Source organism: Schistocerca serialis, chromosome 1 (assembly GCF_023864345.2).
Source record: "Schistocerca serialis cubense isolate TAMUIC-IGC-003099 chromosome 1, iqSchSeri2.2, whole genome shotgun sequence".
Taxonomy (NCBI): domain Eukaryota; kingdom Metazoa; phylum Arthropoda; class Insecta; order Orthoptera; family Acrididae; genus Schistocerca; species Schistocerca serialis.
Window position 1 is genome coordinate 547,986,768 of NC_064638.1, and position 25,991 is coordinate 548,012,758.

Consider the following 25,991-nt stretch of genomic DNA (forward strand, 5'->3'; position numbering starts at 1 on the left):
TGGTGATTGCCTTTCGATTTTCTAGTTCTCAAAGTTTCGACGTGTACAACATTGGGGTGAGGGATGCTGCGAATCCGATACGGACCTGCGTATAGAAGTTCAAATTTACTGCACTTACCTTTTAATTTGCTGGATAAATAGTGTGTACGTACTAGTATCTTCTGTCCAACCTGAAAGTCGCGGCGTGTACAAACCTGTTTTTGCTGTCTTCTCCGGCGCTCTGCGGCACGTTTGATGTTGTTCAGCGCAAAGTCAATTATTTCGTGGTGTCGTAATCGACGAGATGTAGGAAATGTTATTAATTCTTTAATTTTGTTAGGTGGTTCAGTATTTTTCAGTATAACAGACGGAGATAGCATAGTGGATTCATTTGGAATGGAATTAATTACATCTTGGAATGAGAATATGTGTGCGTCCCAATCAATATGTCTTTTGTGGCAGTATATTCGGCACAGTTTACCAATTTCTTTCATTAATCTTTCACAAGGGTTCGAAGAAGCGTGGTACTTGGATATATAGATCGGAGAAATGTTTCTGGCTCGTAACATGCGTGTCCATACGCTACTACGAAATTGTGATCCATTATCAGAAATTACTTTCATTACATGCCCTACATGAGATAGAAAATGTTTTACAAATGCATTTGAAACAGTTTTAGCAGTAGCTTTGCGTAATGGAGTGAAAGTAACAAATTTTGAAGTGAGCTCAACAGCGACAAAGATGTAGCAAAAACCTCTGTTAGTTCTCGGAATCGGACCAAAAATATCTACTGCGGCCATATGTCTTAATTTAACTGGTATAATGGGATATAAAGGAGGAATATGTGAAGTGGTGTCTGATTTAGCTTTCTGGCAAATTTTACAAGACGCTAAAACTCGTCGTATACGTTTCTCCATGTTGGTAAAATAACAGTTCTGTCTCAGTATAAGAAAACATTTTCGTGCTCCGTAATGTGCGTAGCTTAAATGAGTGTACCAAATTAATTTGTTGACCAGTTCGTCAGGAATGCATAATACCCAATTGTTGCTGTCAGGATGAGAGCGGCGAAACAGAATGCCATTGCGTATAGTGTAGTGGTTCCTAATCGTTACATTATTCTTATCTACCCAAAGGTGTTTAATTTCTCTCCACACGTTGTCTTTATTTTGTTCTCGTGCTATGTCCTGTAATGACGATGAAATAAAATTTTCAAATGCAACTTGCTGAATGTACATGACACTGAAATTTGTTTTGCAGAAGTTGGTTGCTACGTCTTGCTGATTGTTGCCGAGAGAACGCGATAGTGCGTCTGCTATAACACTTTGTGTGCCGGGAATGTGGACAATCGTAAAATTAAATTCTTGTAAATATAGTTTCCATCTGCTTAACCTGTCGTGAGTGAGTTTAGCCGAAAGTAAAAATTGTATCGCTCTGTGGTCTGTGTAAACGGTGGTATGTCTGCCATAAAGAAAGTGCCTAAATCTCGTAAAAGCCCGTACAACACATAATGTTTCCAATTCTGTAACAGAGTAATTTCGTTCAGCAGGTGACAGAATGCGACTTGCAAATGCGATGTTTTTGATTACTATTGAACCATCTTCTTCAATTTCCTGGAAAATATGTACGCCTAAGGCGGTGTTGGAACTGTCGGTGGCAATGGAAAAATTTCTAGTAAGATCTGGGTGCGATAATAGTGGTGCATTCAACAAAGCATGTTTCAGGTTCATGAATTCAGAGTGTGCTTGCTTATCCCAAGACCAAATACTGTTTTTACCTGTTAATTGGCATAGTCTAGGTGTGTCTAAAGCAGAATGGTGAATAAATTTACGAAAAAAGTTAATTAAGCCCAAAAAACTGCGTAATTGCTTCTTCGTCGTAGGAACGGTAATGTCACGTAGAGCTTCAAGTTTTTCCGGATCAGGTGCAATGCCTTCTGCTGCAATTACGTGTCCAAGAAATTTTATGGAAGTTTTGCCAAAGTGCGATTTACTAAGATTAACTGTAAGTCCTTGTGCATGAAAAGTTTGTAACAGTTGTTCAAGAATCAGATTGTGTTCGGACCAGTTAGCTTCTGCGATAAGAATGTCGTCTACATACGTCGTAATTCTGTCTTTAAGTTCTGTCGGAAGTATAGTGTTCAAACCGCGAATAAAAGCTGCAGAAGAAATAGTTAAGCCGAACGGTAGTTTGCAAAATTGATAACAGTCGCCGAAACAGAGAAAAGCTGTATATTTTCTACAATTCGGATGAAGTTGAATTTGCCAAAATCCCGATTTCAAATCTAGTGTAGAATAAATAGCTGTACCGTGAAATTTCTGTAAAAGTTCCTCTAATGTCTGTGGTCGATCTGTTTCATTAATAATAATGTCATTAATGTGACGTGAATCAAGTACAAGGCGAAGTGAGCCATCTTTCTTCTTAACAATATGTAGCGGGTTTATGTACGGACTAACTGCTGGTTCTATAATTCCTTGGTCGAGCATATCCTGCAATTCTTTTTTAACTTGTTCTCTATGAATATACAGAATAGGATAATGCTTAGCTTTAAATGTGTCGTGCGGTTTGACTTGAAATTCATACATAAAGCCGGACATAGTACCAGGAATGTTGTCAAAAACTGGAGCTTGCTGTAAAAGAATTTTGTGTAATTGCGTTCGTTCGTCGTCTGTAGTTGCACTGCTTTGTCTAACTTTATCGGAAATCATTTGTATTACGTCGTAGTCCATTTCGTCTGGAGTATTATAGTTGTGTACGTACGTATCCGTTAACAATGTGGGATTACAGTCTATGTCACGTGTTGCGGAAATGACCTCTGTGCGGTTGATTGTTTGTTCTTCCGCAGATAATGAGTGCTGAAATTCTAAAGCAAGTTGTACATTTTCATCCTTTAACATTAAATAAGAATTCTGAAAATCGATAACTGCGTCGTGTTGTACCAGAAAATTCGTGCCTAAAATAACGTCTGTTGTCAATAAAGGAACAATCCAAAAATTAGAGTGAAACGTGTGACCTGCGATACAAAATGATAAATGCGTCTGTAATTTAACGTCTACTCCTTTACTCGGTACTGCTCCTTTCACTTTTGTTTTGCCTAAAGGTAATGTCGGATAGGTATTCTCTTTGTTGCACTCGTTGAAAGTCTCCTCATTTATTACTGATATTGGTGATCCGGAATCAATTACTGCTGAGAATTTCGATGAACCAATTTTAATTTCGATAACAGGATGTGAAATGGTTTTCTGAATAACTGGTCTTTCCTGTAAAAGAGTGTCTCTGATGTCGTCAAAAGTAATTACATTTTCATGAACAACATTTTGCGTGTCTAAAGTAGTGCTTGTATTATTGGAAGATGCGATCTGTGCAGTATCTAGTCAGATTCTATCTGACGCGTTATTATTATTAGGAGGATGTTGTGGCATTTCGACTATTTGAACTGTCCTATTACTTCTTCCAGACGTATTACGTTCTGGATGGTACCTACTGTCGGGTTCATTCATGAGAATAGGTCCTTGTTGATTATTTTGTTGCTGGTGAGACCGACTGTTATTATATGTACGCTGATAATTCTGCTCATCGTTTTTACGTCTGTCGTGATAGTCATTCCTATACGGTGTATTGCGATAGGAATTGAAATACTGTCTTCTTTGTACGTAATTGTTTCCTTGTTGCCGCGCGTTACTATTTGTTGGATCTTGGGCTATATGCGCACGCGGCGGAACATTAAAGCCTGGTTGACCTTGTGCATTACATTGTTGGTTATGTATTCCAACCGGCTGACTTTCATACTGTTGTGGTGGAAAACGTCTATTGTTACCAAAATGTGTTTCCTGTTGCTGAAAATTTTGGCGATATTGATAATCTGAATTCTGTCTGTTATTAAAGTTTTGGTAGTTGTCGTTCCTAAAACGTCTGTTATCTTTCCGATTGGAATTACGTCCCTGATCATAATTGCAGTACGGTTGTTGACCTTGGTTGTTACTCAAAAAGTTTTTGTTTACAAAAGAATAATCAGATTGCTGTACTTCCAAGAGCTGTAAAATATCTCTGAATGCTGAAATGTTTTCTTTTTGCTGACCCGTTAGAAGTGACACTCGTAATGACCGTGGTAATTTGGAAATGCATAATTGTATAAGTGCGGATTCACTGTACGGTTCACTCAGGTATTGGTTTTGTTGTACCATGTGCTCAAAAAATTGCGTCACACTGGGAAAATTTGAGTTCTCGTAATTCGGCAAACTAATTAGTTGGTCTTTAATTCCGCGCTGTGTCGTCTTCGACCAATACGCAGATAGAAAAGCATTCTGAAACTCTTCTACTGAATAGCATTGCCTCGCGATCGGTCTCATACGAGTTGCCGGTTCGCCTTCCAAAAAACTGCAAATAAATTCAAGTTTATGCGTTACAGGCCAAGTCGGTGGAAGAGCAAAGCTAAATTGTTGAATCCAATCCAGTGGATGAATCTGCGTTCTATCGTTTTTGAAAACCTTAAACTTTCTCACTGACAGAAAATGTTTGTAGTCGAAATTATCATCTCTGTGTGATGGAACAGGTTCAGGATCGTAAGAGAATCTATTGAACTGTGGTTGATCGGAATCTAAGTCCCGTACTCTCTGTAGATTACCCAAATTATACGCGCTGCGTGAGTCTGACACATGTTCATAAAGTGGCGTCTGTTGCGGTATGTTATTAACTGAAATGTTTTTGATCTCTGTTACTTCTTGTTGTAAATTTGACAACTTCCTACGTAACGTATTGTTAGATGAATCGATCTCATTAATTGTCTGCTGTAAATTTTGAAATTCAGGTGTTTGGTTAAATGAAACCGGTGCAGTATCGTCTGATTTATTGTCATTAGCACTTTCGATAGCATCAATACGACTGGCCAATTCATCATATTTTTCTGTCAGTATTTTTGCCTGATCATCGGTTTTAGAATCAGACGCATTAATCTGTTTTTGCAACTTACGCGTAGTTTCGCTCAGTTTTTTAACATCAGCTTTGATAACATCGCAATCCTGTGTTAGATCTAATTGTTCGAATCTATCTGTCACTGTTTGAATATTTACTGTGTGTGTATCTGTTTTTGATTTAAGATCAGAAATCTCATCCCGTAATTCCGCGTTCAACTGTTCTATGGTATTAATTTTGCCGGACACTGTAGTAATATTATTGTTTACATACGTCTTCGCTTTCGCGAACATTTTACGTTTGTCCTCTTGTCTTTGTGCAGTGATTGTTTCCATGACTTGTCGTTTTACTTTGTTTTGATCTTGAATAAATCTGCGGAAACGCGTATCACTGTTCTGTATGTGCTGATTAAAGCGCTCGTTAATCTGAGTGTTTTGCTGTTCGAATTTCGCGTCTATCTTTGCGTCCACTGTGCGCGAAAGTTCTACCGTCATTGCTTTAAACTCGTCCCGTAATTGTGCAGCTTTTTCAGAGCATTGTTTAGCGACTCCGCTAATTTCGTCTCTGAGTGTTTCTGTTGCGGCTGTTTGCATTTCCCTTAATTCTTGCGCAACAGACTTAATTTCTTCGCTATTTTTTGAGAACAAGCCTCAATTTCCACGCGCAACTGTTCCTTAGTGTCATGGCACTGCGCGGCAACGTCTCTAATTTGTTCACTAAGTTTTTCTTGTTTTTTGTCATTTTTATCAAATCTTTCATTAAACTGTTTGAAATTTTGCCGCAAAAATGCCATAATTGGATCCGATTCAAAATTAGCATTTCTATTCTCTGTGCTGTTCAATAGTGGATCTGGAACTTTCTCGCTTACTGTAACCATTTGGTTATTCTGAGATTTAGAAAAAAGTTTGTCAGTCGAATGTACACTGTCAGACATTATTTCGGAATTAAATAAATCCGTCCTACTTTCAGTACATTGTTCATTTTCACTAGACAAATTTGTCTGTACGTTACTTGAATTTTCCAAATCGCGTGTATTAAGCTGGGCAGCGCTCATTACAATAGAGCGTCCCGCGTCATCGATTGTCGTCAAATCAACAGAGGACATAACCGAGTTCGTTTGTTCATCATTAAGACAAAAGTCATCATTAGTGGTTGGAATACACTGATTGTTAGTGAACGCAGGATTGTCATCATTACACTGCGTGTCACTAGTATTATTGGTGAAGTTATTTAATTCGCTTATTTCGTACGTAATACCTCGCGATACACTATTCACAGTCTTTCGCGGCATTTTAACAATAGTCAAAATTATTCATAAAATAAATAAGCACAATGCAAAAGCAACACACAAATACAACAAAGCAACAAATTGCCGTTGACCTGTAGAAAGAAAGTCACAATATTATTAAAAGCGTTGCGCTAAATCCTAATTATATCTAAGCAAATAAGAGCAGATATCTGACTGTTGCTCAAAAGACTCTCAACGAAATTCGATCCTGGACTGGGTGTCGCCAAGTGTAACCTCCCCACAAAAATTTTATAAGGAATGTAATGACAATACTTAATAGAAATGGGAGCCGAGTGTAACCTCCCCACAAAAATTTACAAGACAGAAATATTATTTATGAATGCCAATGGTCATTGCTCGATGCGTAACCTGCCCACAATGAAATGTACTGACAATGGGAACAAAAATGTGAAATTCGCATTCTGACTCAAATATAAATTCTTCACCAAAAAATTAAAGTCCATTCAGTGACAAGAAAATTCAATTAAACCGAAACATCGGTCTTTGGCCCTGTGTAAAACAATCAGAATTAAAGTCTTACCTCAGAATAACTGGATGTCAAATTTCTGCTCTTATTTCTGCGCACGGCTTGGAGGAACTGCATTGCAAATAATAATATCCCTTTTTTTTGTGAATTTACTGAAATTTTTCTTCAAAAGAAGTGGAATGAAATGGGAAGTGCAACGAAATCTTTAGTTCAATAAAAAATTAAATTTTTGAAAAATGCTTTTGAAAACAAAATTATTATTGGGGGACTTGTTAGAGATTGATTACAATAAATAAGTTTTACATTGTCTAATGATTATATTAATTAACAGTGTACCTCATTCAGCATCTTGACCAGTGTTGCCGACCGCCTACATCACACAACCGCACTGGGCTGCTACTATTGACCGACCGCTCTGCATGACGACTATTAGCGTACTGCACGCCACGACTACTCAGAGCTACAGACTCGCAACGACTGCTAGACGCAACAGAGAACCGCTCGCAACACTCGCGCGGTCAAGCGCAAACTCTCTGGTCACAGATGCTACAATGCCTCGCCATCGCTGCTATGTTACATACGTCTTTCAACAGTCATTCATAATTTTACAGAGGGTCATTAAAGTGTATAAGAGGTGTAGGTCAATGATAGAGATATGCTGAATGAACTGCGTTTGCCTGTCAAGAGAGCAATGCGTGATGCCTTCAATGACTACCGTAGCAGGGAACTGCCAAGTGATCTTTCACAGAACCCAAACAGATTTCTGTAGTATGTAAAGGATGTTAGTGGTACCAAAGTTAGTGCCCAGTCCCTACTGAATAAGACGGGAACTGAAATTGAGAATAGCAAAGGAAAAACTGAAATGCTTATTTCTGTTTTCAAATGTTCCTTTACAAAGCAAAACCCGGAAGAACTGCCCAATTTAATCCTCGTACCACTGAAAAAATGAATGAAATAAGTATTAGTATCAGTGGGGTTGAGAAACAGATGAAACTGCTCAGGGCCCGATGGAATTCCCGTGAGATTCTGTACTGAATTTTCAGGTGAGTTAGACCCTCTTCTAACCTCAAACAAAAAACTGTGCCCAGTTCTTGGAAGAAGCACAGGTCACACCCGCCTACAAGAAGGGTAGTACAAATGATCCACAAAGCTACCGGCCAGTATCCTTGACATCCATTTGTTGTAGAATCTTAGAGCATATTCTGAGGTCAAACGCAATGAGGTATCTTGAACAGAGTGACCTCCTCAATACCAACCAGCACGGATTTCGAAAACATCGGTCATACGAAACCGAACTCGCACTTTTCTCACATGACATACTGAAAGCGCTGGATCAAGAGTCGGACAGATGCAGTATTTCTTTATTTCCAAAAAGCATTTGATTCATTATCACACCTACGCTTATTGACAGAAATACGATCCTTCTGCGTATCAAGTGAAATTTTTATGTAGGGAGGATGCAACATGCTATCATGGATGGGGAGTCGTCATCACCTCTATAATTAACTTCAGATGTACTCCAGGGAAGCGTGTTGTGGCCCTTGCTGTCCATTCTGTATATTAATTACATTGTAGACAACATTAATAGTAAAATCACGCTTTTTCAGGATGATGCAGTTATGCATAATAAATTACACTCTGAAAAAAATCTGCATAAATTTTCAATCAGATGTTGATAAGATTTGAAAGTGGTGCAGAGATGGGAATTTGCTTTGAATATTGAGAAATATAAAATTTTGGGCTTCACAAAATGAAAAAAAAAACAAAACGTAGCACCCTATGACTATAATATCAACGAGTCACTGTTGAAATCGGCCGACTCATACAAATAGCTGGGTGTAACGATTTGTAGGGATATGAAATGGAATGATCACTTAGGTTCATGCTTGGGTAAAGTAGGTGGTAGACCTCCGTTCATTGGCAGAATATTGGGAAATTAAAGCCAATAGACAAAGGAGATTGCTTACAAATCACTTGTGTGACCGGTTTTAGAATACTGCTCAAGTATGTGTTACTGGTAGCAGATAGGACTAACAGGGGATACTGAACGTATACAGAGAAGGGCTGCACGAAGGGTCACCGGTTTTTTTAGTCTGTCGGAGAGTGTCACAGAGATATTGAAGGAATTGAACTGGAAGACCCTTGAAGATAGACGTAAAGCATCTCAAAAAAGTCTATTAACAAAGTTACAAGAACTGGCTTTAAATGATTACTCGAGGTATCATCGCGCAAATCAACTGTAGATTGGTTTAACTTCTATGAATAACATTATGTCGCAAGATTACATGACATATTTACAAGTTAACATAAGAACCAGACGACCGGTTTATTTAAAAATCACAACATTTCTATATCTACATCTACATACGTAGCCCGCAAGTAAACGTTCAGTGCGTGAAGGATGGTACCCTGTACCACTGTTTCCATTGCCTTTCCTACTTCACTCGCAAATTGAGCGAGAGATAAGCGACTGTCCATATGCCTCAGTATAGCCCTTAAATTTTCTTATCTTTTGTGGTCCTTAGGTGGAATGTACGTTGGCGGCAGTAGAAACGTTTTGCAGTCAGCTCCAAATGTCGGTTCTCTAAATTAGCGTTTCCATGGAATGATATCTGCTACTTACTTGATAGGAAATACATGTAAAAGATTCGTATGAGTTCAAAAATTTCGAAAGATCGCCAGCACTAACGTAAAACCTGGTGTAATTATAACCATTCCGTTCAGTATTAATATTACACCTCTGTTTCTCACTTTGCTAATGGAAGATACTCAGTTCTCGAAAGGTTAGGAAAGGTTGTACATACATGGAGTCTACAAATTACCGCCTTATTGTGGGAGATAGATTTGCTTTTTCTATTATCACAGCGTTAAGTTCGAATTATCGGAAAGTGATATATATTATTATTAGGGGGTGGAGGTCAGACCTTGTTGTATTAATGGAAAAACAGGTAAAAGGTCAATAATAGTTCACCGTTATAGGTGTTATTATTTGATTCACGTTAGAAGAATTTGGATTCTCTGGTGAAATGATACACAAACTCGAAGGTGCAGGATTTAGGAATAATACGTCCAATTGCTGTACTTTTTTGCTAGTGGCCAGTACGCAAACAAAGATGACACTCGGGGTGGTAACTGGGGGAGCGACGTTAAACGCATTTCTCATTTATACTCGCTTCCATTAGCCACCACGTTGAGTGTGAACTTATATTGCGCATGTAGTACTTCCACTGAACGTCAATAGTTATCCACAACAATGTAGAGTAGTGATATGCTTTTACAGTTGTCACGTGACCTTTCTGCTGCTAGCACTTCGTAAAAACCAAGTATAGTTAACTGTACATCTTAAGGTAAAATTCGGAACTCACAATTCCATAAAATATTGACTCAGGTTTAATTCTTCAGTTAGTAACCCATCAATTTTACGTAACGTAGAGGCTTTGTAGAATTCGCTAGGAAACAACACAAAAGAAAACGCTTTACAATTATGTGGGACTCAGGCCACCCATATTTGGCAGCAGTACCATGAGTCACATATGTTTTGGAGAAACAAACAATAAAAAGCAGTCATTTTTACGTTTATACACAACTTCAATTCTATTATGCTGTCTATCTACATACGATCGCCAACTTAATCACAGAAGTTCAGAGATCAATCGTTTCTGTTTACTTTCTAAATGCGTATTGTTTAATTCCTCTTGAATTCTTATTAGATATACGTGGAAGGTGTTATTTCAATGGTTAAAACCGGCAGTGTTATTTTGTGAAGATTTATATACAGTTCCCAGCGCAGAAGATTAGAATTGTTGATGATTTCTTCGACTACGGATTATTTCCGTTTATGAAGTAAGATTTACTCATACATTTTACGTGTATATTCTTGATATAATTAAAACAGCGCGAGAAAAACTCCCGTTTAACATTTAACACGACAGTCCGCCCCTGGTCGCTGAGTGGTCAGCGCGACGGAATGTCATACCTAACGGCTCAGGTACGATTCCCGGCTAGGTCGGAGATTTTCTCAGCTCAGGGACTGGGTGTTGTGTTGTCCTGATGATCATGATTTCATCCCTATCGACACCCAAGTGGCCGAAGAGGCTTCAAATCGAAAGACTTGCACCAGGCAAACGGTATACCCAATGGGAGGCCCTAGCCTCACGTCATTTCCATTTTCCCTTTAACACGACTGTAAGTATGACGGAAGTCAAACCACTGTTCGTACAATTTAACAAATTTGGCCTTACTGCTTGTTACGCCGAGCAAACTTCCTGGCATTTATTCAGCTTGTGCCCTAAATGTTCCTGATGTACGCTATCATTCATAGTTTAGGATCGTTTCTACGTGGGAGGGGCGTGTTCCAATGTACACTAAACGAGCGACAATAGTGTTACCTCTTTGGTGAACAGCGAAATCTGGCCAGATGAACAGCGTGAGTCTGTAACTTCAGTGTATGCGGAATAAAATAATATTGAAATAATGAAGTTTACTACCCACTCCCGTCAGATACAGGCAAAACGTGTGTATTTTGAAAGTTTTAAATGGAAAGCATGAACCGTAGGCCAGTATCAATGTGATCCACGAAAGTGAAAGCATAATTCCAAACTTAACGAATGAGTTTCCAGGCGATTCGTATATTTTTTACGTACTATGATGATTACTGTACTAACAAACAACAAAATAATGCTGTGCTGACATAAACAAATCTTACCTTTAACCGATTCTTTCAGTGTCTCAAGATTACTCTCCATCGAAAGAATAAAATCATTGGTGATTCGCAGTAGTAACGTCTTTACCTTCTTTTATATGCGAACACAGCTCCTACTGGCACGAAAATGGTCATACTCTGCACCTCTGAGATTCAAATTCTTCTAAGAGAATACTAGATTTTCTTTTCTCGCATACCGAATGTTCTCGATAGTTTATATGCCACCACACAGCCCTCTCATTTGTTCCAGAGATCACACGTTAAGCAGCGTATTTCTTTAGGCAAGTGTGCTTTGTTGGTAATTGAACTGACATCCCACTTCGTAGAAGCGAACATGTAACAGGGGATGGGTTTGTGGGTAATTGGTTCCCTCAGGGAAGGTCAACACCCCACAAGCAGAAATCAAAAAATGGTTGTAGCATCCCCCTCAGTAAGGAATCCACTCCCAGAAATTGTATCCCACTAGAAAACTCTTTTCGGCTATTAAATGGATGCTCTTCAGCCATACGATATTACGTATATTTACTACAGCTGGCGAATCTGCTGGATTTTGGGCACATGCTCAGGGACTTTAGCCTATAAATGGCAAGACGCAAGTGTGCCAACTCACTGCTCATGTGATGGCGAAATGGAGTTTACTCGTATAAAAGCTCGATTACGTCAACGTGGTTTTAATTAAATGACTCTGATGCTGTCGGATCAGTCGAAAAGCTAGTTTCCTTCTTTTACCTCCCTTACTCAGACAGCACATATTCGCCTATTTTTCCGGTAACATCATTTTTTCATTCTCGTTCACAACTAATACCCTAACGTAAGTTTGACATTAGACCGCTATAGCTTAGCAACGGATGTAGATTTTTGTTGACTGGGCAACGACTGATTGACCTATCTGGTGTAGACATATTATTTGTTATATCGTGGCAATGGTTAATGTTTTCACAAAACAACAGGACGACCATTAATTATACGTGTTTATACCTTGTCTAACAAAATTAGAACCGATTAACACATGTTTGACAGAAGTTGCGCCTGTAAAAAATCTCAAAAAATCTTTTCTTTGTTACACATAAAATCCGAACGAGGGTGACAGTTTTCGCACGTAAAATTAGAATGGTGCATATACAAATGGCACCATTAGCAGAACATTAGTTAAAACCCAATTAAAATGTTTTTCAAAGGGAAACAAACGATTCGCACAATTTGCCTGGACACCAGCTCTGGTCAGTAGTTAAAACATTGCTTCATATACCGTGAAACAGCCACAGTAAGAAAGATGTTGGAATGGTTATACAAATGGCCGCTGTTCCAGGTCAAACCAAAAACGTTTTTCCCCAAGTTCCTAACTCTAATAGGGACCTAGCACCAAGACCTCCACCCCCAGCCCCTCCCACTCCACACCAACCGATGTTTGTTACAGTGCTACCGAGAGAAAGTCTAGTCATAAATCACACACTATTGTTTTCTACATACATACTACTGCGGCAAATATTCTAAATTTCTTATGTACTGACTTGCTGACTCTATGGATACGTTTAGCAGAGAGCTGTAATTGATTGCTGAGTGCATAAAAATTACTTGTTTGCAAGACAAACACACATGCTTGTTAGCCTTGAAGAGAAGGAAGAGGATGTATCTGGTACATCTGTGAGGAATGATTCAAACAAATTGATATGAAACACAGGGACCATAGTAATTTTGCGTTCAGATGTCAAGACAGAAGTGTGTCACAATGAGACAAGTTACGTTGCTCATTTCATACTTAAGGATCTATGTGTGCAAATGGAGGAAGCTGAACATGATAAACAGTAAAAATGGACCAACGATAATTTTCTGTGATTTACAACACACATGAAAAGGTGTAAAACAGTCACTGAAGCTGTCGCAATGGCACATCGTTGCGACATAAAATTTCTGTTTACAGATTCTTTCTGCTTCCTGGTATGCTGTTATCAAAATGCAACTCATATTTAAAACCTGATAAGATGTAAATAACAAGAAAGTATTTCACTAACACTGAACAATTTAATTTGAATAATAACAAAGGAATGATTCTGCATGAGTATGTAACTGACCAATCCGTTTTGTTGGATAAACTGCTGCCAGGAATTGAATGATGCAAAAGCTTGCCAACAGCTGTAAGGCCAGTCTGAAAATGGGAATACTAAGGAGCGTGCAAATTATGACATTAATACAAGACATTAAGATATTGCTTCTATTATATTTGAAAATCAATGTCTTACAAAGTATCCACACATATATTCTAAAAATGAACTAAATGGAGCCATCCTAATTTGTGACTGCACCTGCATCTGTGGTTGATGGAAACTACTATTAAAATTTCAACTGAAAGAACATAACAGTCAATAGATTGTTGAACATGCGTTCAGAAGTGGTGTAACCTACTGTTCACACACACATGTTGTTGCCAACAGTAGGTCCTTCCATGAGTATCAGGAAAATAATTATGAATCTTATATTATGTAGCTTGACGTTAGTAGTCTCTACAGCTGGACTAGGATGCAATATCTGTTACTCTGCTATTTTCCCATGGCAGTTTTGATGTAATCTGCCTACCAAATTATTCAGACATAGGTTACATTTTAGAAATAAATCTTGAGTATTATAAGATTATCCTTGAACTTCACTCCAATCTACCATTACATACAGAGAAATTGCTGCCACCCCCAAACATCAAAGGGCTAAGAGTGCCAAAGAAACTGGTGTCCACATTATACAATAAAAAATTTTGTGATTCATTACAGAAATTTAAATCGGTACCTTAATAACCTTACTCTCAAAAAATTCACTTGGTGCCATTCTGTCTAGGTCCCTGGACGAAACCATATATCGACATCAATGCTTACAAACATACGAATACGAAAGACAAATTCGAAAAGAATTATTTCAAGCCTACGAATAACAATGCACAACTTGCAAAAACCGTGTAAGGTGAAGCTAGTAATGATTTGGGAACGTGAATATGTAGCTGCTGATCTGAATGCAAGACCCAATCTCATGTGCAGTGTTGAATTTAAGGAAAATTGATTTGTTATTAAGTAAACTTTATATTTCTTTTTTATTCCAGCCTCTTATCACAATATCAGTTCTTAAGACGATATTCTGATCAGAGACTGGAATAAGAAAGCATTTTACAGTATTGGATCACTATTTGTATACGCGACTATGTCGCAGTTGGTGAAACTTTATACCGTTTTGAGAAACCCAAAGCTGCAGAATTAGCTATTTTAGATATTTCTAAGATGATAATTGTAGATTTCCCCTACAGGTATATTTTGAGAAAACGGAGGTAAAAAAGTCAGAATGTGTTAAACATGGGTTGCTTAATATATCATGTCACAAACTACAATAGTTATCATAATATTAAAAATGAACTGCATAGATGGTTTGGCATTCCATGTTAACCTGCTAACATTTCTAGCATCTCATGCATCGGTATAAAGGAAGTAGGTTTAATGGAAGATTAAGTAATGTGGCCCATTAACACAGAATTCGTAGGACTGGGAGCAGATACGCACACATTCATAACTGAAACACAAAATATAACGTACAGAACGAAAGGTGAGAAACTTTCAGCATTTAAGGAATTAAGCATTGATGATTACTGACAATGTTCATTAAATGATGTCGATAAATCTACTTTGAATATATAATTGGATCCAAGCTACATTCAGTTTCCAATAAATACGTTGAAAATTCGTATTATCAACAAAAGACAACTAACACTTCATACTCTATGATAAAGTGAGCTTTACAGCGTATGGCCATTTTCGAGAAGGCGGAGCTTGTCAGCAGCTATGTGTGCAACAGAAGGTGATTTTAAATTGGCTTAGCGTTGAAATAATGGCCATGGGTGGAAATGAGTGTTTAACCTAAGTGCTGTAGATGTAGAAAAGAAGCAAACAAACAGACTGTAATTGTAGCCTACGTTTGATAACACAATGTACTGAAACTGTAACATATATATAAGTAGATATAGGAAAGATGTAATGATAGTAATAACTAATATTGTAACATATATGTTAGACATATTGTAATAGTGAAAATGTATTTCTAACATATTGGTTATAGATGTTGAATAACTGCAATGCCGCAGTGAAAATATACGGGGAAGAACTTCTGTAATATGTTGAGCTACATATCTCAATGGTTTTCCGTAATCTATACCTATTACACCTGTTTAAAACCATATGGCAGACAGCATTCGTACGTTCTCCTAAATTATATCAAATAAAACCGGTGACAGCTTTCAGAGGGTGCATCTGACAGGACGTGCCTGTAGGCAACAAGCGAAGAATACGCTTATTGCAACCTGCATGGCAGAGAATTATGCAAATGCCAACACCATTGGATCTGAATGATGTGATGACCTGCCTCCTTTTACCATAAGAGGCTCTGTGATTGGATGTTTCAATATTATAACAGTAAACTACTAAGCTGTGATTGGGAGCTCTAATTATGTCTAACAACACTAGCTTAGAGGCTCTCTGACCCGATTGTTTCGAAGAAAAGGAGTGCGGCTTAGGAAAGTGACAGGGTGGTGAGAAGAGGGGGATGGGAGGAGAAGGTATGTGAGGAAGGGGGAAGGAGGTCATGGGTCAAAGTTCAACTCTGATCCAGAAACGGGTTTGTATTTATACTTAACTTTATGCATGTTCCGTCTATAAAAATTACTCACATGTTTATTCATGGTATTGAATTTACGAATACATGACAATAAAACTTATAATATTACCAAAAGAGTTGCGATATTCTACATAACGCGTTTTTCATTTCGACTCGACGCTAAATATCCAGTCTATGACTTGTTGACCTGCACACATCCTTGCTGATAACAAAGACAAACTCTGGCGACAACTGTTCGATGCAAATTACAAGCACTGCAAAGTAACATTAAATATCTAAGGACAGAGGTATCATGGATGTTAATAGATTCACACAGCTGCGTAGTCATAAGCAATTTTGTGCTCCGCTGCTGTGTATAGCAAATGGGTACTCCACGTAACAGCCGAAATGAAACAGCAGTGACAATAATGAATGAAAACCAGAGATTATGCACCAAAATAAATGAAATCAGTGTTATCTGTTTGAACGGTTGTGGTCATTGATTTCACCCAAGCAGAAATTATTATTTTCCTTTATTAACTTACGAAATCTAAAGCAATAACTGGCGATTACTACGCAGAAAATTCTTAGGTATTGCACGAAAAATTACACGGAAAGAGATCCTGATAATTAAGAAAAATTTTTGCGCTGGCACAGTATGATGGACCACGTATATGCTTTGCTAGTAACAATACTGAGGAATTCTTAGAACAAATTGCATAAAAATTACTCCTGTTCACCAGATTTGGCACGCACCGACTTCCACCTATTCCCACATCTAAATAAATTTACTGCACGGACACGTTTCAAGTCCAATTAGAAGATTACAGACCGTCGTAGATGCGTACTTTGCAAACCTCTTAGCAATCCACCTCAATTGTGGAATGTACTCCATTACGAAAAGTTGCACGTAGTGCACTAACCTTAAAGGGGATAGTTTCCAAAATTAAGTCACACACCTCAACATCAGGGTCTGAGTAAATTCCAAAACCAGCAACTCGTCACTGATTACAGTGCTGTTTAAGAAGAACAAATTAAGCCGTTATCGGTTTCGAACCGAGAGGTCCGTCCTGAGGTTACGCTGTACATGCGATGTTAGCAGGTTTTCATTGTGGCGAAATGTTTCTTGGGGCAGCAGTGCCCCACAGCAAGGAAACGATTAAAGAAAAAAGATTTTGTTGGAACTGGACCTAAAGTGAATCAAAATAACATAAACAACTTTCTTAGGTAAATAAATCCTGCAAATCCTGTGTCTTTTTATAGCACTGTTGTCATCTTTTGAAGACATTCATATTTCTGTAAATAGTAGTCATGAGTTAACACTTTTATGAATTTCGAAGATACAGAGAGTCTAGAGTACTGCACACAGACCTAATTGTGGCATATATAGGTGAAATTCCGCTGTAATCGCCAACGCCAATAACATATATTCTCATACAAGCGCCAGAACAGCGCGAAACAGTATTTACAAATGTCACGAGATAGCATTCGTGTCTAACGCTCACATCGATGTTCAAATAACGAGTCACGCGCCCTCTGTTCTCTGTTATTGTCTTGGCGCATACTTGTGTGAGTTGTTGACAATTGGAGAGCTCTGTGGTTTGTTTGCAACAGAAAGACACTATTGAAGTAATTATCACAGATACAAAATACTCAGTAATGAAAGCTGGTAAGGAAAACTGCACCAAAACCGAGGAAGAGAGGCGAAGGTAGTAATCAAAGTGAAAGGAAGTAATTACACAGCGAAGGAAAGGAATATACTCGAAAAGACAACACTGTGGTTCCAGCTAAAGAGGTTCCCAAGAGCCCGGTAGGCCTTGATTGGCGTTTTAATTTTTATTACAAGGGTTGGAATCTGCATAAGTTATGTTGTAGTACTTTAATGCAGTTAATTTGTTATTGACACGAATTTAGTATGGACAAAAATCATTGTTCTGATTATGAGGTTGTTGTTAACTACTTGAATGAAATCATTTATTTACCTGCAAATACCTAGGCATGTTGATTTAAACATATTATATATACTGTTTCACTCTTTCAGGTCTCCTGTAAATGTCAGTTTAAATGCAGGCAGCTTTCATATGACCAGAAACTTAAGTTGTTTAAGGAATTCTACTACCACACGATACAGTGAAGCAAAATAACTATGCATGGTGTCACATACATGTCTGCAAAGTGAAGAGACGAATGTCAAAAGTATATAATGACAGTAACGAATCTGCTCAGCTGTCTCGTCTATTGAGGAAGGTACAGGACAATTAGTCATACCCAAGAAGAAAAACGTAACTATGTGTTACATATTGCCTCATAGTGAAGGAGATGTAATAAGAGTAAGTAAAGGAACATTTATTGAGGTTCTCGCTTTGACCACAAGAAGAGTTGAGACATTAACTCAGTTGAAGCAGGGTTGTGAGACTGTATATAAAGAAAATCTAGGAAATAAGATGAAGCACCTGAAATAGACAGAAGAAGATGAAAAGCTGGTTGTTGCTCATATTAACGCCGTATCAAGACAAGAAAGCCACTACTCAAGGGAAAAATCGGGTGACAAACAATACTTAAGTGAAGCCCTAACTTTTTATCGTTTATTTGTGGAATTTCAAAGGCAACATGATGATACTTACATCGCATACCGCTTATATGCAGAAGTCTTTAAAGACAAATTCCACAAGCTAAAATTTCATCGTTTGTCTAGTGACACTTGTTCTACATGTGACCTTTTTAAAAGTAAAGTGAGGTGCGACCCCAGTAATAAAGACCATCAACTGCAGCTAGAATGCCATCATTGAAAAACAAAGGAAGTTATGGATTCTATGAAAGCTGACACAATGAAGAGTCAAGGGCCTCGGAAGTACGTACAGCTGCAATGGATTTGCAAAAAGTGATTCATTAAGGCACAGTGAAATGTACTATTTACGACAGCTCTCAAATTACAGCTTTTGCATTCATGTTGGTGATAACCAAATGGGTCACATATTTCTGTGGCGTGAGGCCGTATGTGGGAGGGTTGGGACTGAAATTGCTTCCTGTGTGCACAAAGCTTTTACTTCGACACTTACTTGTAAAAAGAAACTAATAATGTGGAGTGACATCTGCTGTGGGCAGCACAAAAACAAGATGATAATGTTTCTCTGGGTTTACTTTACAGCAGAGGGTTACTTTACGGGAACAGAGCACAAGGTTTTTGTGAAAGAACACTCTTTTATGTCTTGCGATTGTGATTTTCCTCGCACTGAGAAACGAAAGAAGCTAACAGTGTGTGAAATTCCAAAAGATGTACTTCGTCTCTTCCCTGAAGCTACGCACACAACACCATTCATACTGACTATTATGTAAGAAACAGACTATTACGATTTTGTGTCAGCTGCCGAAAGATATATGAATCTCACCAATGTGCATATTTGAAAACCAAAGTTCGGTCAAATCTTAGTGAAATAGAAGAGTTCAAGGAATCTTACATCTTGAAGAGAAACGGGAAGCCTCGTGAGCTTCAACACTTGCAGCTGGAAACACTACACCTTCAGTGTAGGCCGTCTGAAAAAAAGAGAAAGGATTTAACTAAAGTGATACCATTTGTAAAATAGGAGAATAAGTGGTTAACGAGAAAGCAGGGAAATGAGTGAAAATGGATTTGAAGGCACTTGGGTCGTTATTTTATGTTAAACCCACTGCAAACAGAACGTTTCATTTTCTTCAAATTTTTTATCATTTTGTTCTAAACATAGAATAAAAACACATATGTGACGAGAAACCTGTATAGTTTTTGTGTTTGTATAGCGATCCCGACCTTTTATACTGGTTTTGTTGAAGTGCTACACACATTTTGTTGATTATCTCTAAATCAACCTTTTTGGCGCTTCGCCCATCATTTACTTACATGCCACAATTATTTCCTCCGCACAGATATTCACATACAAAGATGGCATTTTACAAAGACAAAACAATAAGTACCAAATAATGTCTTTCAAAGAGGTTACAATATGTAAAATGATTTTTTATTTAAACGTTGTGAATAGTTCAATGTGATGCTCACATATGTTCGATTTCAGTAAATATATTAGCCTTCACTACACACTGCACTCATTATCTGATATTTCAACGTAAAACTAAAGTGAGCTTTATATTGTGACGCGCATTTATAAACATATGTCAATAGACAAATTACAGTTCTGTGAAAGAAGATATTCTTAACATACTAACAACGATTTTTGTAACATTTTTTTTCTTAACCAACATATTTAACGTCCTGCACGCCTGCTCATTACTAGCAACCGTACACCAATTCACAGTGTTTGCTATCTTTTCGTATCCTACAATCTAGTGGAATCGAATATCGGTGTCATTCTGAACATCTCCACGTAATCAAAGTTTTAACTATTCCACATTGCGAAGATCAGCCCTCGGAACTCATAGGTCTTAAATCAGCTATTGCTCGACTATATCCGCTACGCCAGTCAGAAGGCAGAATGCTATACTACAATCGTCAAACTGACAATTGCCCTATCCACAAATGTCGCGAACCTTGCTCTAATTCAAAAAATTTAGTTGGACACCGACAAGTGTTTTGTAAATTGTTTTTAATTGAAACTTCCGTAACAGCTATAAAATACTGTTATTTCTAAAGTTTTACAGAACCTGGTTTCGACTCTCAGCCTTATCTTTAGGTGAAGCTAGAATCAGTGGAAAGTATACATCTACAAATTAAATTGTGGCTCATCAGAAGGAGTATGGTAAAGTGATCACACTAAAACCCTTTCCAAAAAGTACCTGACTTCTGTTAAGCATATGTTGTGAGCGCCGGCTACGGCACTGAATGGAAGTCAAAGGGTTTGACGTTCCGCTGGTAGTCGGGGACACACAGACGATCGCAGCAAGCAACTGCTACGTCAGTTTTCGTGCTGCCTATCAATGACAGCGCTGTGCAAACTTGAGCCGGCCGGAGTGGCTGTGCGGTTCTGGACGCTACAGTCTGGAACCGAGCGACCGCTACGGTCGCAGGTTCGAATCCTGTCTCGGGCATGGATGTATGTGATGTCCTTAGGTTAGTTAGGTTTAATTAGTTCTAAGTTCTAGGCGACTGATGACCTAAGAAGTTACGTCGCATAGTGCTCAGAGCCATTTGGACCATTTTTTGTGCAAACTTGACATCGGCTGGCCTTGCACTCAGGCCCTCGCCAGTGCTTGCAGTATATGGATGACTGACGTAAGCTAATTCGGAATTTGAGTCTAGCGTGGTAACTTTTCCATATTATCTCCGATGATGCATGTACGGTAATGTGCTGCCCTTTAACTTAAGCTGGCCATGTACACTTCGCGCTAATTTTTTTTGCACCCGAAGCTGTGCCTGAGACCTCGAAACCGTTTCCGTAAGACATTCTTAGTAAAGACTTCGTGCAACTGTAGTACAACTGTAGCTTAGCTACTATCATGAACAACAAAAAATATACGATCACATTACATCCACATCACATGATGATTCCAATAGACGGACATTCATTTCCAGATTTCAAAAAGTGAAGACAACGAACCACAGCAATTGACTCCATAGGTGGATACCAGCAACTGATATCAGAATAAGAACCAAGACACAAAGGAATTATTGCCATTAGCTGTCGGTGGACATTGATTTAAATCAATGGGAGAAGTTGAAAATTTTTGCAGACTTGGATCGAATCCCAGTCTTCTGCTTACTACGGCGCATGCAGTGACCACTGCACCAACGGGACACAGTGGTCATCTCATAGCATGGACTATCCTACAACGCCTCATTGTAATACCAAAATTCTCAGCTCATGCACACACCAACTGCATTCACATATATAATTGGTTATTTGTGCTCAGTGCTAATCTCTACATGTATGAGTTATTTATTTCCCATAATTAACCCGCAGATTGTGAAGGGCCCAAATTGAGAATAAAGAGTCACGTAACGAAGGCGTCACACCATCTTTCATATAGATACAGGGTAACAATTATAGAACTATATGAAATAAAATCGTAATAACTTCTGAACGGTTTGCTTTAGGACGTGAAAATGCACGGCTTTTGCTAACAGAGGCTGATAATACAACAGCAATACGGCATGCCCAAACAGCATGAAAAACTAAAGAGTGAAAATGATTTCCTGTTATTTGCATCCTCAATATGGGAATAAGTAAGTTTATACCAATCAGTTATTTGGCGTGATTAAGGAAGACTGAGATGTATAGAAAATTCAATGTAAACATAAATGAATATTTAATTGTAAATATATAAACAAAAGTGTAATTAGCTAAATATCTGGGCAACTACAGCCAAAATATATACAACGCCAGTATTCCTTAACAATGAACCTAATCCCTGCTCCCTAATGGTATATGAGAAATTGTAAATTAATAATGGTTCCCATGAACGAAATTAAAATACAGTATATACTAAACGCTGCGACTACCTAATAAAATACGAACAGCAACTGTTTGATTCCGCCCTACATTAAAGTTTTAATTATATTTTATGGAAGTACTGAGTATTGTCATTAACCTGCGACACTATGTCCTACGCAACTTGGAAACTCGTTACTAAACTCACAATGCTAGCGATTAATCCAATCAACTAACAAAAATTAAGGGAAAAATTCATGTAAACTCTGACGGACAACATACGAAAAATCCCGTGTGGTGGGGTGTGAGCGTGGTGGTGGTGGTGGTGGGGGTGGGGGGGCGGTAGCGTGTAAAGGTTAGTTTTTGAGGTTTTCCTTGAATATTTCTAAAACCACGGCACCAGGCGGAAATATTTTTGAGTACAAAACAGAACTACATTAAATTTACTATGAGCAATAATTTTCGTGTTACAGGGGTGGGAAAAACGAGTGTTAAAAATAATCTTTTCATGGTATACAATTGACGTTTATTGTTAAATGACGTGGGCTAAGCACAAGTGTACAACATGAAAGTGCAATAGAACCATATTGAATAGTTGCGGGGAGAATAAAATGTAATATGTAATGAAGACTGATTAATAACTGTTGCTTAAATAAGAAGAATAATTGAAAAAAATTGGAAGGTACACATATCCTGAGTGAACTTCAACTGGCATTAATATCAACTGACCCTCAGTATTCAATACATACATTCAGAATTTAAATTTATGTACTTCTTTTTCTTGTCACCGCCTTTGTGCATAGAGCTTGGTGTGACAATACTGGTTCCGGATCGCCCCTCTTCTGCTCACGCAAATTATTCTCATGTGCTTCGATCCACTTGATGCAGGATTCTCGGCGCGTCGCGGAATGATGAAGAGATGGGTACGGTCGTCGTGAATTTACGAATAAACTTTGCTATCTCGATAACTTTCTGTAACATTTTTAAATGTAGAATTGGAGTATACATTTTTTTACACTATTAACTGGGCGGAGCTTGTCATTCGTCCACACGCTACCACTTATAGAGACAAACAGAGAAAAATAAAGAAATTAAGAAATTGAAGAGCATATTTGTACTTGTTTTGTTTGTGACCCAATAGTATCGCCGGTACAAAATAACTTATTATATATATATATATATATATATATATATATATATATATATATATATATATATAAAGAATGAACGAGGGAGAAAAGAAAAGAAAAAATAATAATAATAAAAATATGATACATTACAATATTAGGGTATAAATTGTGTTCTTGGGTGTAACATGGTGGAAAGGTGGGTTGGGGCTGTGGAGGTTAGAAGCGTGATGGAAGGTAGATCGTTGAATTGCAGTCCTGGACTTCCCTCCTTCAATGGGATGGAAAATGAAGAGCGAGCAGGCAGTTACCGATTCTCTAGAGCGCACTACGTCACCAATTGCAACTACAAAGTCTCACAAACACATTCGGAGCTCTCTTTATGAAAAACTGATGACGCAGTCAACAGTGCAGATTCTTCTAAGAGGGGGTAAGGGCGGTGTTAATTTGTTCATTTGTTGACACTGTATTGAATACAGATATGAGTTACTTAAAACATAAAAGTAAAAAATTCATACAGACAAATTAAAAGTTAACCTTTACACACTATCCCACTGCTCCTGGGGAAATTGATTCTTAGTCATCCTTATAGCAGTTGTAGCATTCTTCCAGAAAATGCGACTCCTCCCACACGGAGTGCTGCTCGCTTTTCAGTTTGCAGACAGACTTTATCTGCTAAGCATTTACCGCCCAGTACTTTTTCGTAGGCAGACAAAATAACTTCACTGTGCTCGTGTTTATATAGCGCAGTCACTTTTAGTTTACTAAGGGAGTGTTGATTTGCTGCTATTAAGTCAGCTTTTATATGAAAACGCTAAAGATCTGGAGCTGCCAATTGCGTACCACACTGGAGAGCCTGCCCCAGAAGAATCACGGTGTCTGTATGTGTTCGAGAACGTTGTTTCACCGTCTCCGCTATCTACGACTGGAATTCCTTTCGCAGCTTCAGGATCATGAAATGTATCACACCAACCTCAGCTCTCCCAACTTCTGAGAAGGCTCAGAGACTTAAGTTGGCTGTCTGTGCAATGGAAGTAGGTAACCTAGGTGTTACAGAACTTCATATATTGCAAAACAAGTCAAGAAATGCATTGCAGCAGATTAATGCTCAAGGTTTAAACATGATCAGTCCTATTCCATTAGATATACTGACATCCACCGTGCAAGATATCCGGTGGATATGTGATAACTGTCCCCACACAATGCAGCTCATTCTACAAATGCCGGGAATTCATGAATGGTAGAGATTTATGCAGCCTACCAGGAACACAATGAATGGTAAGAGACGTGCAATGACTTTCTGGTTATTCATTAATTCACCACAAAGTGACCACAGTATTTTATAGCCGTACAAGACGCTGTCAACGACACACAGAAGCTAGATGCTCACTTACCTATGTCCACAGCTCGTGGTCCAGGGGCTAGCGTTGCTGCCTCTGGATCACGGGGTCCTGGTTTCGATTACCGGCCGGGCTGGGGACTTTCTCTCCCTGGGGACTGGGTGTTTGTGTTGTCCTCATCATCTCATCGTCACTATCATCATTCGTGACAGCGGCTACATTGGACTGTGAAAAGAATTGGACTGTGTAAAAATTGGGACTTTGTGTGGTTGCTGATGACCGCGCAGTTGAGCGCCCCAAAAAACAAAAAATCATCATTATCATCATTTACCAACCAGTCCCTTTCCTACCAACACTGCATAGGTCACTGACATCACAATTGCAAATTAATTACATATCTCCATTGTTTATAGTAATGTTTTTTCGTAAAAACTCACTTAACAACTGCAAACAACTACTCATTAAGAAAATGAAAATAACTCCGCCGTATAAACATGAGCTCGGTGAAATTATTTTGTCCACTTATATACGAGAACTGGATAGGAAACGCTGAGGTGATATAATCTCTCTCTAAACTGATAAGCGAGCGGCGCTTTTGATGGAAGAATTTGAATTTTCAGGAAGAATGGAATTGCTGTACAAGATAACTAAGAGTCAATTTACCCTGTAGCAGTACGCGTTTTTAGTTTTTGTATTATTAGCAACTCATATCTGTGTTGAGTTCAGTGTTAACACACTCTGTGAGAAACACAGCCCACCCCGTCCCCCACCCAGGAGCCGTAGCGCACTGCCTCGTCAGTGGTTCATAAAGTGAGCTGCGGATGGGTTGGTATAACTTCGTGAAATAGCTCTAGTTGCATATTGTGACGAAGTGTGGTACAGATAATGGACAATGGATAATGGATAATGGATAACTTTCGCTTGGTATCGCAGTTTTCGAATCATTCAAAAAGATCCTGAAAAAATGACCTTCACACGCTCCCTCACAATCACGCCCATACCTCACTAGTCTTGATTTTTTGTATATTGTTGCTGGCACTTTTCGCTTCCACAGCGCCAAAAATTTCGACTATACGAGTCCTTTTCCCCGGGGTCGAAATCTTTTGGTGTTCGTTGAATGCGTTACCATCCGTCCCGATACATCGGGATCGTCACCGTTATGGACCTTCTTGTCCCGA